This window comes from Apium graveolens, chromosome 3 (genome assembly GCF_009905375.1).
Source record: "Apium graveolens cultivar Ventura chromosome 3, ASM990537v1, whole genome shotgun sequence".
Classification (NCBI taxonomy): Eukaryota; Viridiplantae; Streptophyta; class Magnoliopsida; order Apiales; family Apiaceae; genus Apium; species Apium graveolens.
Window position 1 is genome coordinate 272,023,562 of NC_133649.1, and position 18,917 is coordinate 272,042,478.

Sequence of the window (18,917 nt, forward strand, 5' to 3'; positions counted from 1 at the left end):
TATTGTTAATTATTATACATATTATTTCGGTGGGCTTGTTGCTCACCCTTGCTTTCTTCTTTCATCACACAACATCAGATAGACAAGATGAACAGGACCAAACTCCCAATTCGCGAGCGGATAGGAAACGTTCCACAGTTTCCTATAGGCGTTGATGTCGCTGTAGCTGAGGTAGGAACTACCAATAGGCTAGGCTTTCAACTTTTGATGTACCAGACTTATGTATCTTTATCAATTGTAATAATGGCAAAGAAATGTAAATTTATTCAGAAACCCTTTTAAGGTGTAATGGCATATAATTTTGGAATAAATGGCTCATGTTATTTTTGGATATTCATCTCTGAGACTATAACTTGTGGTGTGTGTGTTTATTATGGGGTCACAGTACAGAGTAGTTGATTGTTTATTAAGATTGGGTGTTATTAAGGGAAATGGAACTCGTGACAACCCGGAGCCCCGACCCCTGGATTTGGGGGTGTTACACTGGGTCCCCTATAGTAAGGGTATACGCAAGTACTGCTTATCTCTAGCATAGGTATTATGCAGTTTATAAAAAATTGAATCGATAACAAGATATCAAGATTACGAAACAGGCATGCATATATATATATATATCATATCAACATGCTCCAATAAATTGCAAGACTTTGCTAATAATAATCATGCACTTATCACAAGATAATGCATATATATATACATCACAACAATAGTTATACGGGTAGAAAACTTGCCTGAGTGTTCCGGGATAGACTTAAGCTTAGATTGGGTCCGGTAACCTATGAACAACAACATAATCCGCAATTAGACCACGGTCACTTAAGAAACTAGTCAAAACTCACTCATACCCTAACGGTCGCTTACGGTTGCTTACACGCTTAACGATTTGCGTTAATCGTTTGCGTACCCTCGGCTCCACCAATTTTAATAAATTAAACGTTACAAATTTTATGACGACTCTTTCGCGAATACTCTACCAACTGCCTAACCCACCTTACATAATTGTTTCGTAATCCAATTAGTCTTTCAAGGGCCTTAAACAAGGTCTCAAAGTAAAGTGAGGGGTAAAGGTTCGTTCGTGAAACACGGTTACTTAAAACGGCCATTTCTCCTAAACCGTACATCGGAACCAAGCGATCTATATATCAAAACGAAGATTACGACACGCTCTAGCTAAAAATGGCAATGTTACAGATTGGTTTTTGAGTTTTCTGTCCTGAATCACTAAGAACAAGCAGTTGAATAAAAACGGGCATTACGACGGCTATGTTTACGCGATTACCAATGTTTAAACTACTCCAATTAACCACCAACCAACTCATAACTATCAATACAACAAAACTTCACCTCAACCATACCACATCAGTCCATAAACTCCAAGTTTTTCAACTCAAACAACCACAATCAAGACCTATGAACTATAATCAAGCTTCCATTACCAAAATACTTCCAAATCAAACCAAACTACTAATAATCACAATCCATGCTTCTCATTTCACAAAACCAACCATTAAACTTACTAACAAATAAAGTAAAGGCTAGGGTTTGAAGTTTATACCTTCCTTGGTAGGTGTTAAGTTGCTAGAAGCCTCATGGAGCCTTAATCTAACCTCCTACAAGCTTGATCTTTCCAAAGAAAATCAAGAACACAAAGTTAGGTTTTGAAGGTTTCTAAAAGTCTGATTGAAATAACTGTAAAAATGAGGGTCTTACCATGCTTATTTGGACGAGACTTGTGAACAAGAGTTGGAGGCCATCTCAATACCTTTCCAACGAGCTATAGAACACAATATTTGAGTGAGTATTGAAGGAGATATGGCAGTTTGAAGTTGCTGGTATTGTTTTGGCCGAGAGCTTTTGTTCTTGGAAGCAAAAGTGAACTTCTAATTTTTGTGTTTTATGATATTTGCTTGGTTGCTTCTCCTTTTTGTCTTGGCAAATGTTTTAGCTTTTTACCATGGTAAATTTTACATGGCCCAAAATCAACCAACAAAATAAAACCCCTTGTCATGCTTATTTCATCCTGCTTGTGTCATCTATTTGCCACATGTCTTTGTCTTGTGGTTTGATGATGTCAAAATACATTGGATTCTTGTACAAGCTTATCTCTTGGTTGCGTATTTGTTTTACGGTTCGCGTAACTTTCGTTCTCGTTCGTCGTTTGAGGGATCATATCCGGGATCTTATTACTTGGGTTCTCCTAAACCTTTCTCAATATTTTATATTCCTTTTATGATCCTCTCTTATAATCCTTGAATTTAAATCCTTTTAATCATGTTACCTTATACTCTATTCTTTCGGTATCTGGTGGATTTCCGGGAAAAATCAAAGTGTTCGAATTTTGATTATGACGATCTTTACATACACTCATTTACTTTATGGATTACTACTACGATCTTAGAATTTCCATAACCGTACTCCTATATAGCGTGGTCTGATAATTTTCCTTAATCAGCATCATCAGCAAAAAGTTACTATTCATCAGTGTTTCAAAAATTTCAAAAATCGGGGTTATTACAGGATTCCGTCCCGGAATCAAATAGAAAATGAATAGGGATACTCTCTTAGCATTGCACTTTCTAACTCTCAAGTAAATTTTCCCACATTGTGGTTCTACCACCAAACTCTGACTAGTTTGATAACCCTTCTCCTAAGCACTTGTTCCTTTTCGATCTATAACCCTTCCTGGTTGCTCCATATAGGTTACGTCTGGTTGCATGTCTATGCGCTCATATGCCCCTATTTGTCTGGCATCCGGATTACACTTCCTTAATATTGATATGTAGAACACGTTATGAACTTGCTACAGGTTCGGGGGGTAGGGCTAGCTCATATGCTAACTTCCCAATACGTCTTAATATCTCCAAGGGTCCAACAAATCGTGGACTTAGCTTTCCTTTCTTTCCGAACCTCATCAATCCTTTCCAAGGCTTTCCAAGGGGATACCTTTCACAACACTAGGTCCCCTACTTCATACTCATTGTCCTTTCTTTGTTAAAACATCATACTTCTTATGTCCATCTTGGGCTACTACCAGTCGTCCTCTGATTAGATCTATTATATCCTTGGTCCTTTGGACTACTGCTGGTCCGAGCATCTTGCGCTCTACAACTTCATCCTAACATAAGGGAGATCGACATTGTCTTTCCTCAAGGATCTCATAAGGCGACATCTCAATACTAACATATGATCTATTGTCGTAAGAAAACTCAATCCGCGATAAATGATCATTCCAAATTCTTTCAAGTCTATTGCACATACTCTCATTATAGCTTCTAACACTATAACTTTTGCTTCTCAATACTCCTTCTTTTCTTGTTCGTAAGCGTTACTATCTTTCGTTCATAATACCATTCTGGCTATACTGTTACTCTCTAGCGTTCTATATCCTTCTATTTATTTCGTCGACCTTAGTACCAGGAACATATTTCGATTTCGAAGACAACGTACTTACAGTACTCCTTTTCTAGATGCTTCTATCTTTGGAAGCTTGATCAATCATATAGAAGTAAAGGAATTTATTGAGAGATCACTATGATCATGAACACTTGTTCAGTTGCATAGTTAGTACAGAAGGTGGCTAGCCTTCAGTACTTGACAAGCAATGAAATAACATGTGGTATCCTACTAGGCTTCTATCACACAGATAGATAGTCATTCGGCAATACCCCCCTTCTGGAAGGGTTCTTCTTCTCTGTTTACACGAAAATGAAAAGAAGAGAGAAGAAAGAATTTAAGAGAAATATACAAAAATATTGCCACAAAATATCTGGCTTGGAGTCTACCTCTGAACTATAAAGGTTTATCACAGGAGAATAAACCTATATATGTATATATCTCAACATCAAGTATTATTGCATCACAATTCACGTGCCTGAATATTTACTATTCCGTCCATCATTCTATGAACCCATGCTCTTGATCGAGCTTATACATAATCACCTTTGAAACCCCCTCGATATCGAAAATCGAATCTGGGATTTCATTCTAGACATCATCGTTACTAGAATTCTATGCTTGCACCGCAACCTTCTTCGTATAGTAATACTACTCTTTATCGATAAGAAAGAATAAATATATCATAGGTAAATGTTTGGCTTAGTTGGTCTATCATTAATAACTTATACATCACCACGACCCGATTAGTTGTACTCAATCTCAACATCCATTCCAATACAACTCTCACGGTTGTAATCGGCTCATTACTCGCAGAATCATTGCTGCATTACTATGGTCCACCGCTAACCTACTGTAGTCATTCGTTTTCCTTGGAATCTTAATAGCTAATCATACGGAGTGCATACCTGCCGTATCAAAATCTTCTAGAGAGGCAACATAATCACCATTCATGATTCATGGAGAACACTCCTGAACTTGACATACATATGACATGAAGCAAATAAAATTGCAGAAGAGTTTCAATAAAGCAACTAAAGCAGGTTAATACCATTATTAACCATATGTCTTTATTAGGAGACATGAAGCTCAAAGGTTCATTAAGTCCTTTCGTAACATGGCCCTGGCTTATCTCAAGATAGGACCTTCTAAGATAGGTAGCCCGCTCACGGAGATAACATGAATTAAATCTTTACAAAACTACTATTATGGTTGAGTAACGCACAATCATCAGAAGGAATGTCAATCTTTCACACCATAATACAACCTTCACGGATTTAACCATCATCACTGTATTCCTCTGACATGAGCGCCTATAGTTGTCCTCTTATACTTAAAGTGTCGGCCACCTCTTTGGCATTTCATGATAGTAATATTTCCTTAAAATCAATGTCATTTTAGCCACCTTCAACTAAATTTTCTACCTCATTTCAAATCACTGCTTATGTGAGAATGCTTTTCCTAAGTCCTGGTGAGAAAAAAATATCACCATTTTTCCATAAGTCATTGCCTTAGTCTTTAGATGTGAACATTGTCACGATTGACTCTCAATCATACTTAGGACGTCTCTTATCTTGGGTCCTTCTTGTTTTTACCAATCTTGACCTTCATTGGTTCAATCTATACTTTCTCATGGTTTAACATGTGCCCCACTTGGCATTATTATTACGTCATATTTCCTTCATCAAAATTTATATTCTTGAGAACTTTGAATATTATCTTTCTCCTTGTAAAACCTTCAAGGTTATCCTTAAATCCTTCATCCTGTACTCCCTAGGTACATGGCATATCAAGATACCATTTACTAATACTAGAACCACTGTCTATATAGTTCTGAAAACTTTCTCCACTGATCTTTAAAGGTTGTTGTTGCCTTAGTCCTTCATTCCGTACAACCCAAACTCATAATATCCCCATTAAGGGTGAAATGCCAACCTTTATGCATTCCCCTCATGGTTTATCTCAATTTATCGAGGTTCTATCCTTAATTCCACATTTAAAAAGGTACTTACATCCTTCCATGGATAAATCAAGTCATATATCCCTGATAAGGGTATCTTATTCAATCATTCCCACCTCGATAGTCTATACCTAATTTTACAATAGCATCCTTATTCAAACTGCGGTCAATCCATATGGCCTCCAAAAGATAACAACGGTTATCCACACTTTTTTTTCCTGATTTGGTAATGATGACATTGATGTTCTGGAAGATATTGGTCGTGTTCAACATGCACTTCTTTTTACTAAATCCTCATTTACTTTTGTTGTTGATCTCAAGAGTTATCTCAATGTTGAGATATCTTCTATACTTGGTGTCTCCCTTTTGGGCATCAAGTCACAGGTCTTACATATACTTCACATTCTTGAAGGTTACTTCCTTCATCCCATTTTCTTAATTTCTTGTTATCATGTCTCCTCAGTCCATCTGTGTTTCCTTATTAATCCATCGGTCTATCTCAAAGTTTCATCGAATACTCTCAACTTAAGGAGATTAATTATACGTATCGCTTATGCCTTCAAACCTTGACTTTATCTCATGATCAGTCACCATCGCGTTGATGATGACACACTTCTCTATATATTTATTGCTAGGGTTTCTTAGGGTTTCACATACCTAACTCCCTTATCGCTTCTCAACTCAATTTCCTTTATATTCCTTGATATTCCTTTATACTCCTTCCCCTTTAAGTCTTTTATTTTCGAATTCTATTACAACCATTTATGAACCAACACAACATAAGCATTGGTTTCAAACATCCCGTCATTCTGGATTCGTGTCCTTCAGATGAACCTTGACGACTTTCACAACCTAGATTCATGATTCATCATACTTGTCCGCCTCTGGCCTGGTTTTAAAACTTCTACACTATCTCTCTATCTTCCTTAGCCTTCCACCAGCGGGTGGCCTCTCTCTTAGGAAGGTAAGTGGTAAAAACAGTCTTTTGCCCTTCGTCAATCATTTAGAATCTCAAATGACTCCACTATTTTCTTTAGCCAGGATCTTGCCTCGACTGGGTCAATTTGTTCCTTGGAACTCTGAGAGCTTAACGACTTAAAGGTCCTGAAAGAATTTCCCACCGCATTATTTCCTCAAGGTGGTGGTTGGGGTTAAAAGCATAAGTTTTGTTTAGGCAGGTCCATGGATTGCCCAATAGGAGTACCATCCTGGTTCTTCCTATCTTGCTCGACTTCTGTTTTCTCATTATGAAATGTTTCATCCTTCTCCCATAATCGGGGTTATTTTATACGTTAAAATCCTTGATTTCCACTTTATTATGTTATGGGTTCCTTCTTTCTTGATGGCGACCTCCCTGACTATCACATTCAGGGTTTGCCCTAAATCTTATTCCTCAAACTATGGCTTTTATCTAAGGTCTCATTTTTAAGCTCTTGAACATTGAAACCCAATTTCTGTAGGAATACCTCATTATTCCCTTATCATCTTTCTCGGTATTGATCTCTTCTCCAGTCATTGGCTCTCTGTCTTCATTCATCACTTTTTCTTGGCACCATACGATATTTTCCAGTAATTTGGGCTGCATTGTAATCTTAACAGCTTTTTAGTACCGGCTCCGGTTACCTTTACTTCTATTTCCATTTTCTCAAAATCTCTTATCAACTCTCTCGAAGACATTATCATCTTGAGTCTCTCCTTTCTACTAAGGGCACCAGCCACCACATTAGCTTTCCCTGGATGATAAAGAATCTACAATCATAATCCTTGATTAGCTCTAACCACCTCCTCTGGCGCATGTTGAGCTCTTTCTGCGTGAAAATGTATTAGAGCTCTTATGGTTTGTGTAAATCTCGCATTTCTCTCCATACAAGTAGTGCCTCCAATCTTTAGGGCAAAACTATTGCCACGAGCCCAAGCTCATGGGTGGGGATATCGAATTTTATATTCCCTTAATTGTCTTGACGCGTACGCGATTACCTTATCATGCTGTATAAGAAGCACCCTAATTCCTTATGTGAAGCGTCACTACAAATTACAAAATCTCCTTTTCTGTCCGGCAACTGCCAACATAGGGGCCATCACCAATCTTTGCTTCAGTTCTTGAAAGCTGTTCTCGCATTTCTCTGTCCATTCGAACTTCTCAGTCTTACGCGTAAGTCGCGTTAAAGGGGCTGCTACCTTTGCAAACTTGAACGAACCTACGATAATAACCGGCCAATGCCTACCTCTGGCAGTCGCCCTAACCTACGATCATCAATTCCTTAGCGGTCCTTTCTTCATTCTTGTCAAGATCCTCCACGGGAACCTTTCTCAGCAACAATCCCTTTTGGAATAACATCCTTAATTGCTACATCCTTAATATGAACATCATCTTGTCCCTCGTTAGGGTGCTCCATTGGATCCACAATCTGATCCCCAATATATAGTAAAAATTATCGTATTATTGCTCTTGAACTTTCGGGTTCGCAGTCCCACTACCATATACAATAACGAACTACGCTTCTATCATGATATTTATAAGGGTTCCCATAAGGGTTTTAATTGTCAGTACTACGTTAGGTAGTCCGACTATGAACTTGGAAAGAGTTCTTATTATCTTAGTGAACTTATCATTTTAACGACGCATCATCTCTGAGGTTTATAACTCTTAGCTCTGTACCATTTCTGTAACACCCCCAAATCCGGGATCGGGGATCCGGGTTCTCACGAGTTCCATTTCCCTTAATAACACTTAATCTTAATAAACAACCAACTACTGCGTACTGTAACCCCACAATATACACACACCCACCACAAGTTATAGTCTCATAGATGAATACCAAAAATAACACAAGTCGTTTTATTCCATAATTATAAGTCATTACACCTCAAAAGGGTTTCTGAATAGATTTACATATTCTTTGCCATTATTACAATTCATAATATACATAAGTCTGGTACATCAACAGTTAAAAACCTAGCCTATTGGTAGTTCCTAGCTCGGCTACAGCGGCATCAACGCCTATAGGAAACTGCGGAATGTTTCCTATCCGCTCGCGAATTGGGAGCTTGGTCCTGTTTATCTTGTCTATCTATTATTGTGTGATGAAAGAAGAAAGCAAGGGTGAGCAACAAGCCCGCCGAAATAATATGTATACTAATTAACAATATATGAGCATCTTCATAGTATTCATGAAAGTCATGGTCAAGCAGAATTGAATCAAGTTTGATATCTTAATGCGACGAAGTCATAAAATATTCAGTATATATATACATATATACTTCTCAAAATATTTGAAATCATCTGACATGTATAATATACACAGAGTTCCAATTTATAACTGTATAAAGATATTGTTGCAAGGTGATCTCATATATCTAACCTTGTCTCAACGTTTTTCTAAAAATCTTTGTCATGCATAAGATAATCATTTACTAGATATAAGTTGAAAAGATGAAGTTATACTACTTGAACTACCACCGTTCAAGGTATAAATAGTTCATCCGACAGATGAAGTTACAAGACAAAACTTGTATAGAGTCAATCTCTGAAATATCATCAAAATGAAATTACTCCAATATACTTCATTTGATGAAAACATCAATTTGAAAACTCGACCCTGCCAACACTCAACAATCACCCAACCGTAGCCTTTCTATCGAAGTGCTCTTGGTAGTGTTGCAGAAATATCCAACTGGATGATGAACTCATTACGGGAGTTTGCCGCGCCAGGAAGACCACTCACGATGATCAGTCGCAGTAGTGCAACCCCACCATTTTCTACATGTAGAGGAGAACTAGTCAGATTTACTTGTCAACCGAACACTGGACTCCTAAGGAATGGACCGTCTTAGCGGAACTTCTGGGCCATTTGGGCCAATATAATAAGGCTGGGCCGACGACTCTTAGTTCAGAAGAAATCCATGACTCTGAAACGTAAAGCCCGTCCCCCCTTTCCCAAGTAGAAACTTGATACGGCTCCACCAAAATGTCGTATCTAGTTGGAAAGGAAAACTCACCGATATTTCCCATGCGATGCCTGTTAATGGATTAACTTATTCCAAGAATTTTACTTCCCGAGTGTTGGGTAAGTAATCAAAAACTCTTTTATCAAAACAACAACCTTGTTGCGAATATAAAAATACATCACGGAGCCAGATTCCTCAGATTTTTGAGCGAGTAGAGTATTTAAATCCCCTTCGAAAGGAAGATCTTAAATTTGAAAAAGAGTTTTGGGATCCACTCTAACCTTCCAAAAATAGTTTTGATAAAGCTTGAAAATAATCTATGGAAATATTTAAAGTAAGAATGATTTGATAGTATCAATTATTTTCCGAATACTTAGCAAATATCGAAACATTACTATTTAATAAAATAAAGAATATTATTTAATAAAATAAGCGGAGTCATAAGTTCTCGAATGAATATTCAAAATAATATTCATTAAATAAATAAGCGGAGTCATAAGTCCTCGAATGAATATTCAAAATAATATTCATTAAATAAAATAAGCGGAGTCATAAGTCCTCGAATGAATATTCAATAATATTCATTTATAATATAAAACTATCGAATAAACATTATTCGTTTAATAGTTTTGAAAACTATATATATATATATAAATATGTTCTACAGCACATTCCTGTCTTATTCTTCTTGGTTATATATATAATATACTCGGGAACATCGCCTACCGGTTTAGGAAAATGTTTAATTCTGGGTCACATTTACTAAGGGTATACGCAAGTACTGCTTATCTCTAGCATATGTATTATGCAGTTTATAAACAATTGAATCGATAACAAGATATCAAGATTATGAAACATGCATGCATATATATATATATATTTATCATATCAACATGCTCCAATATATCGCAAGACTTTGTTAATAATAATCATGCAGTTATCACAAGATAATGCATATATATATATACATCACAATAACAGTTATACGGGTTGAAAACTTGCCTGAGTGTTCCAGGATAGACTTAAGCTTAGAGTGGGTCCGGTAACCTATGAATAACAACATAATCAAGAATTAGACCACGGTCACTTAAGAAACTTGTCAAAACTCACTCATACCCTAACGGTCGGTTACGGTCGCTTACACGCTTAATGATTTGCGTTAATCACTTGCGTACCCTCGGTTCCACGAATTTTAATAAATTAACCATTATGAATTTTAAGACGACTCTTTCGCGAATACTCTACCAACTGCCTAACCCAACTTACATAATTGTTTCGTAATCCAATTAGTCTTTTAAGGGCCTTAAATAAGGTCTCAAAGTAAAGCGAGGGGTAAAGGTTTGTTCGCGAACCACCGTTACTTAAAACGGTCATTTCTCCTAAACCGTACATCGGAACCAAGCGATCCACATATCAAAATGAAGTTTACGACACGCTCTAGCTAAAAATGGCAATGTTACAGATTGGTTTTTGAGTTTTCTATCCTGAACACTAAGAACAAGCAGTTGAATAAAAATGGGCATTACGACAGCTATGTTTACGCGATTACCAATGTCTAAACTACTCCAATTAACCACCAACCAACTCATAGCCATCAATACAACAAAAATTCACCTCAACCATACCACATCAGTCCATAACCTCCAAGTTTTTCAACTCAAACAACCACAAGCAAGACCTATGAACTATAATCAAGCTTCAATTACCAAAACACTTTCAAATCAAACAAAACTACTAATAATCACAATCCATGCTTCTCATTTCACAAAACCAACCATTAAACTTACTAACAAATAAAGTAAAGGCTAGGGTTTGAAGTTTATACCTTCCTTGGTAGGTTTTAAGTTGCTAGGAAGCCTCAGGGAGCCTTAATCTAACCTCCTACAAGCTTGATCTTTCCAAAGAAATCAAGAACACAAAGTTAGGTTTTGAAGTTTCTAAAAGTCTGATTAAAAGAACTGTAAAAATGAGGGTCTTACCCTGCTTATTTGGACGAGAATTGTGAATAAGAGTTGTAGGCCATCTCAATACCTTTCCAACGAGCTATAGAACACAACATTTGAGTAAGTATTGAAGGAGATATGACAGTTTGAAGTTGCTGGTATTGTTTTGGCCGAGAGCTTTTATTCTTGGAAGCAAAAGTCAACTTCTAATTTTTGTGTTTTATGATATTTGCTTGGTTGCTTCTCCTTTTTGTCTTGGAAAATGTTTTAGCTTTTTACTATGGTAAATTTTACATGGCCCAAAATCAACCAACAAAACAAAACCCCTTGTCATGCTTATTTCATCCTGCTTGTGTCATCTATTTGCCACTTGTCTTTGTCTTGTGGTTTGATGATGTCATAATACGTTGGATTCTTGTACAAGCTTATCTCTTGGTTGCGTATTTGTTTTACGGTTTGCGTAACTTTCGTTCTCGTTCGTCGTTTGAGGGATCATATCCGGGATCTTATTACTTGGATTTCCCTAAACCTTTCTCAATATTTTATATTCTTTTTATGATTCTCTCTTATAATCCTTGAATTTAAATACTTTTAATCATGTTACCTTATACTCAATTCTTTCGGTATATGGTGGATTTTCGGGAAAAATCAAAGTGTTCGAATTTTGATTCTGAAGATCTTTACATACACTCATTTACTTTATGGATTACTAATACGATCTTAGAATTTCCATAACAGTACTCCTATATAACATGATCTGATAATTTTCCTTAATCAGCATCATCAGCAAAAAGTTACTATTCATCAGTGTTTCAAAAATTCCAAATATTGGGGTTATTACACCCATGGTTATCAGTATTTGACTCATCAAAATTTAAGGAAGATGAGTCTGATGATCTTTCTACTGATGTCTCTTGAAATGAATCACTTGCAGTAGTCTCTGGATTTAAGTTATGTTGCTCCCCCTCAACATATGCTTCAGTTTCAGAGGAACTTCCACTATTCCGTGGAATCTCAGAGCTTTGAGTGATATCAGGACTTACTGTATCAGAGTCAGGATTTAATAGTTCAGCATAAGGTACTTCATTTTCAAATCTCAACTTGCCATGGTCATTTGCATCTTCTAGACCTGTTATCTTCTTGTCATCAAAAGATACATGTATAGATTCCATGATTGTTCTTGTTCACAGATTGTAAACTTTGAAGGCTTTTGTAGTCAACGGATAACCTACAAATATTCCTTCATCAGCTTTCAGATCAAACTTGGCCAGCTTCTCCAGATGAGTCTTGAGAACAAAACACTTATAACCAAAAATATGAAAGAACTTCAAATTTGGCTTTTTTCCTTCCACTATCTCAAATGGAGTTTTTCCATGCTTGTTGATCAATGTTGCATTTTGAGTAAAGCAAGCAGTTTGCACAGCCTCAGCCCAGAATTAGGTAGGCAATCTTGCTTCTTGTAGCATGGCTCTTGCAGCTTCTATCAGAGTTCTATTCTTTCTTTCAACAACACCATTTTGTTGTGGAGTTCCAGGAGCTATAAAACTCTTGTTTTATCCCCTTGAGTTTGCAAAACTCTTCCATAGAGATATTCTAGAATTCAGTTCCATTATCACTTCTGATGAACTTCACTTTGTATATTGATCCTTTCTCCAGCTCCCTCACATGATCAAGAACAATGGATGAAGATTCATCCTTGGTGTATAGAAAATATACCCATGTGTATTGTTAGGGCGAAAATATGCGCTAATATTCACGCAAGTATACGCGTTCGCAAGTAGTATAAGATATAAATCAGATTCGTTCCCACAGAGACTGGTTTAGGTTAAGTTTAATTTATGCACCTATGCAACAATGTATGGTTATCGCTCAATGCTAAGACAAATAACAAATTGGGTTTTGATTAAACTATGAGATTATACTAAATAACATTAACTAAGAGAATTGAGGTTGAATTAATATATATAACAAACATGGGATTCTAACTTCATTACTACTTCATTCAATAACATTATTGTTCTTAACCTTAGGATGTGATGGTGATGACACTAATCAGATAACACGAAACTGATAAACGCCAACTTTCGTTGCACGAGTACCATTCTACCAGACATCCACAAATGAGATAGAAGTTGAATAGGCACCAATTATATTGAGACCCTATATGTCTATAGAATTTGATAACATAACGGTTTAAGCATAAGTTATCTATCTTGATTACATAGGGCAAGTAAAACGGTTAGAGTTACCCACTAATCATGCATACACATACATGAACCTATGCTAGCATGGCAAGTTCTAAACCTCTATATTCACTGTCGCTTCAATAGAGATTAACACGCTATCTTATATGTTAGCTACGCACATAAGACGAATAAGCACAACCAATACTAGGATATCAATCAATCACCACACACCGAGATATCAAAATAATTAACTATTGAAATCCATAAGTAAATCCGCTAGAACCCCATGACAACGATTAGCCCATAATAGAACTCATCGTCACCATGGGTTCATTTGAAAGCATGATGTAAAACAAGGTCTTAATAAACTGAATAATAATCAAAGTACGAATAAACGAGATCTAGGTTCAAAAAGAACGAAAACGAGCATCCAAAGTTACAACTAATTCAAAGAATCACAAGTTGAAAACAAGATCTTCTTTTTCAGAGTTGTTCTGTGCTTCTAGGTCTTCTCCTTGGTATCCCAATCTTCCCGGATGATGAAAACCCTTTTTTTTAAGTATATATATGCCCCTAGTGGACCTGGACCCTTAAAATCGTCAAATTCCACTAAAAAAAAGGCTTTTTCAGCGAAATCAGCAACCAGCCGCACCCTGAGCGCCCGCTCAGCGCTATTGTCTGGAAAAATTTCTGATGAATCTTGTTTTGGCCATAACTTGAGTTCTACTCATCAGAATTAGGCGATTCAACTGCCCACGCGAAGCTATTGAGATTCTATACAACTTGACAATGGCCTTGGCTTCCAAATCTGATCACTTTTTATCATATTTCCTTTAAAAGCTCATTTCTTCATATAACCAATACCTGAAATGCAATAACACAAAAATACATCAAAATACCAACAACTTGAGTCCAAAACACCAATTTAAGCTTGTAATAAAACATTCCAAGTGGATATAAAATCCACTTATCACACCCCCAAACTTGAATCGATGCTTGTCCTCAAGCATAAACAGACTCAAAACTATAAAACAAACCTAATGCATGAATGCAACTACGTGAATGCAACTAAATGATAATACAATCGATCCCCTCAGAATAACATAACCAAATGAATAAGCCAATGCCTCTAAGAATGTAATGAATTTAAACAGAGCTCGAATAAATCCCACAAACCAACTCACAAACCAGAAACGTGCGTGTGTGGATGCTTAACAGATATACTCTCGATACTAGATCAATAACCATAACTTATCTATCATCGAAACAATCAAGAGTTTATAAACAGAATAGACAATAAATGCATTATGACTCACAACACCTCCTTTCTACTAGAGTTATACAAGGATTCACACTATTATTGAATACATAGCAAAGATGTTTATTTGACCGTGCAATGAATGAGGTCCCAAAAGACTTATGAAATAATACCCATGTAGCGAGCGTTAGGTTAGCGGATCCCAGACTATAAAAGCCTTAGGTCACTAGGCACAAAGTCCCCTAGAACTTAATAACTCGAGTATTAAAGAGCTCACTCTCGATCAATTATGCATAAACACATACTTTTTTCTTTCTTTTTTTTTCAACAATTTCTGAATGAGTGCGTTTCACTCCATCTCATTCAACCCTAGACTACTCATAAAAATATGAGCCGGCTACTAGCCATTTGACGCCTAGCATTACAACAACTAGCAATGAAATCCAAGTTTTTCTCCAGATAAAAAAAATCAGTATTTTTACGTCATTACGAGAATATCACAAATTCTAAATATAACCAAGTGATTAAATCTCAACAACAAACAAGTATGATCATGATCTAGATCAAAAGCAACCCTATAAGACTTTGTGAAAATATTTGTTTCTGGCATTCAAATCAATTCATTAAGACTTGAACATCCCTCTATTCATCATCACCACACTGAAATCAACATCAACTTATCAAATATCATAGTTCATATTAAGGGATCATGCTAAATATGCATGCAAATGCAACTATATGAAATCACATAAAAACAAACAAATATGTCCTAAATGAATAATCATGCAAAAATATGAATGAACTACAACTAAGCATCCTTACATTATCACCCCCAAACTTAAAATTTTCAATGTCCACATTGAAGGTAATAATAAGGATTTCAGGCATACCTAGTTAGCGGAAAGATCACCCTCCTCGGGTGGAGGATCAGGTGGCCAATCAACCTCGCCACCAGTATCTCGGAAAATGATACCGAAAGCATGTGTCAAATCTTCAGCAAAATGATGGTGAATGTCGTGCATGGCCTCCATACGCATAATTACTTGCATGTACTGCTCATCACCAACACCAGTCCTATCAACTACCTGTGGCACATGAGAAGAACCCTATGTAGGCACTGGAAGATCCGTTCAGCCACTCTCTACATCATCAAAAATATATCCCAACCCCTTGTCAGGGGGTGCACCTAAGAATGAATAACTCAAGTGGTTTGATAGTGGGTGAAGCTCAAGTATGGAAACATCTTCAATAGACGGCTCGAGACGGTCTTGAGAAAATTTCAGATTTGCTAACCCAAGAGAATCGAATGGCAAATCCAACTTCCTCTTCCACGGAGGTGCATTCAAAACCTGAATTTGGTCTACTTTAAAGCACCCCTCTTTAGATGTGGGTAACTTTATTTCCTTGAACACATTAAAAGTGACCTTCTAATCATGAACCTTCATCGTAAGCTCTCCTTTTTGCACATCGATCATAGTTCGGCCTGTAGCCAAGAATGGTCTTCCCAAGATAATGGGAATCTTTTTATCTTCCTCGAAATCAAGAATTACAAAGTTAGCAGGGAAGAAGAGTTTATCCACCTTGACCAAGACATCCTCCACTATACCTCGTGGATAAGCGATGGAACGGTCAGCTAGTTGCAATGACATGTATATTGGTTTCGGCTCAGGCAGACCAAGCTTCTTGAAGATAGATAAGGGCATCAGATTAATGCTAGCTCCTAAATCACATAAACACTTGTCGAACGACAAGTTTCCGATGGTGCAAGGAATAGTGAAGCTTCCAGGATCTTTAAGCTTCGGAGGCAACTTCTGTTGCAGCACAACACTGCATTCCTCCGTTAGAGCAATGGTCTCTAAGTCATCGAGCTTCACTTTCCGAGAGAGAATACCTTTCATAAACCTCGCATAGCTAGGCATCTGTTCAAGAGCTTCAGCGAAAGGTATGTTGATATAAAGTTTCTTGAACACCTCCAAAAACTTCTCAAACTGCTTATCCGGCTTTTTCTTCTGCAACCTCTTAGGAAAATGAGGTGGAGGATAGATCTGTTTCTCCCCTGTATTACCCTCAGGAGGAGTGTGTTCCACAGTAGTCTTCCTTGGTTCCACCTCTACTTCCTTCTGCACTTCTTCTTCAGCCACAACTGCATTTTCTGAAACTTGAGATTTTTCAGGCTCTTCGTCTTGCTGAATTTGGGGGCTTGCAACCTTTCCAGACCTTAAGGTGATGGCGTTCACCTGTTCTTCAACTTCACTCTTGCCTGAATTTGTTTCTGTATCACTAGGAAGCATTCCTGGTGACCGATTCAGTACGGTATTAGCAATTTTCCCTATTTGGTTCTCCAGAGTCTTGATAGAAATAACCTGGCTTGGCATATAAGAGCCTGGTTTTTACACATAAGCCGCAACTCCTCCAATTCCGATTTTTCATTTGAAGATAGACCTGCATCATGATTTTGTTGTTGAATTTGGAGTTGTTGTTTTGGTGCAATTTGTTGCTGAAAACCAGGAGGGTTGAATAGCTTATTTCTAAACTGCTGGAATGGTCGTTGCATCGCATTCTGATTGTTGTTCCAGCTGAAGTTAGGATGATTCCAATTGTCAGGATGATAAGTGTCTGGAACTGGTTGCCTACGATCTCTGAAAGTTACTCACAAACTGAGCTGATTCACTAGATATAGCACATTGTTCCATCGCATGCGGACCTGCACATAGCTCACAAACACTAATTATCTGCTTAACACCATAGTTAGCCAGAGAATCGATCTTCATAGACAACGCCTTTAGTTGAGTAGTGATAGCCTATCTGTATCCACTTCAAGAACTCCTGCTACCTTGCCCTGTGGACATCTCTGGGTTGGATACTGATATTCATTAGCAGCCATCAATTTAATTAGATCATAAGCTTCCTTATAGGTCTTTGCCCATAATGCTCCGCCTGCTGCTGCATCGAGCATGGGTCTGGACTGTGCTCCCAACCCATTATAAAAACAAGTGCTGGTCATCCAATCAGGCATTCCATGATGAGGACACTTCCTAAGCATCTCCTTGTAGCGCTCCCAAGCTTCATATAAAGATTCTCCTGATTGTTGTGCAAATTGAGTAAGAGCATTCCTGATTGCAGCTGTCTTCGCCATAGGGAAGAATTTAGTAAGAAACTTCTGAGCAAGATCTTCCCAAGTAGTAATCGAACCAGCTGGTAGAGAGTGTAACCAGCTCTTAGCCTTGTCCCTCAGAGAGAATGGGAACAGTCTCAGCTTCACAGCATCTTCAGAAACACCGTTAAACTTGAAGGTTTTGCAGATCTCAATGAACTCCCTAATGTGCATATTGGGATCTTCCGTTGGAGAACCCCTAAACTGGACTGAAGTCTGTACCCATTGAATTATGCCAGACTTGATCTCAAAGGTATTAGCTGTGATAGTTGGCCAGATAATGCTAGATTGAATGTCATTGATCTTGGGTTGAGAAAAATCCATCAAGGCTTTCATTTGTGTTGCTGGATCTCCCATTGTAATGAGTACCTGAAACACAAACAAATAAACCGTGAAAGTAAAAGAATCCGAGTCAGTGAACTTTAACGACCATTGATGATAAGCACATAAACTAAATATTAACACTGAGTCCCCGGCAGCGGCGCCAAAAACTTGTTAGGGCGAAAACACGCGCTAATATTCACGCAAGTATACGCGTTCGCAAGTAGTATAAGATATAAATCAGATTCGTTCCCACATAGACTGGTTTAGGTTAAGTTCAATTTATGCACCTATGCAACAATGTATGGTTATCGCTCAATGCTAAGACAAATAACAAATTGGGTTTTGATTAAACTAAGAGATTATACTAAATAACATTAACTAAGAGAATTGAGGTTGAATTAATATATATAACAAACATGGGATTCTAACTTCATTACTACTTCATTCAATAGCCTTATTGTTCTTAACCTTAGCATGTGATGGTGATGACACTAATCAGATAACACGAAACTGATAAACGCCAACTTTCGTTGCACGAGTACCATTCTACCAGACATCCACAAAAGAGATAGAAGCTGAATAGGCACCAATTATATTGAGACCCTATATGTCTATAGAATTTGACAACATAATGGTTTAAGCACAAGTTATCTATCTTGATTACATAGGGCAAGTAAAACGGTTAGAGTTACCCACTAATCATGCATACACATACATGAACCTATGCTAGCATGACAAGTTCTAAACCTTT

The 18,917-nt window shown here is 37.3% G+C and overlaps 1 non-coding gene across 1 annotated transcript; it reads left to right on the forward strand.

Annotated features, from left to right (window-relative positions):
* The first annotated feature begins 17,702 nt into the window (after positions 1-17,702).
* On the forward strand, positions 17,703-17,809 carry LOC141716128 (small nucleolar RNA R71). Its single transcript, XR_012572849.1, has one exon. It is a non-coding gene; the product is annotated as a small nucleolar RNA R71 (small nucleolar RNA).
* Positions 17,810-18,917: the final 1,108 nt, after the last annotated feature.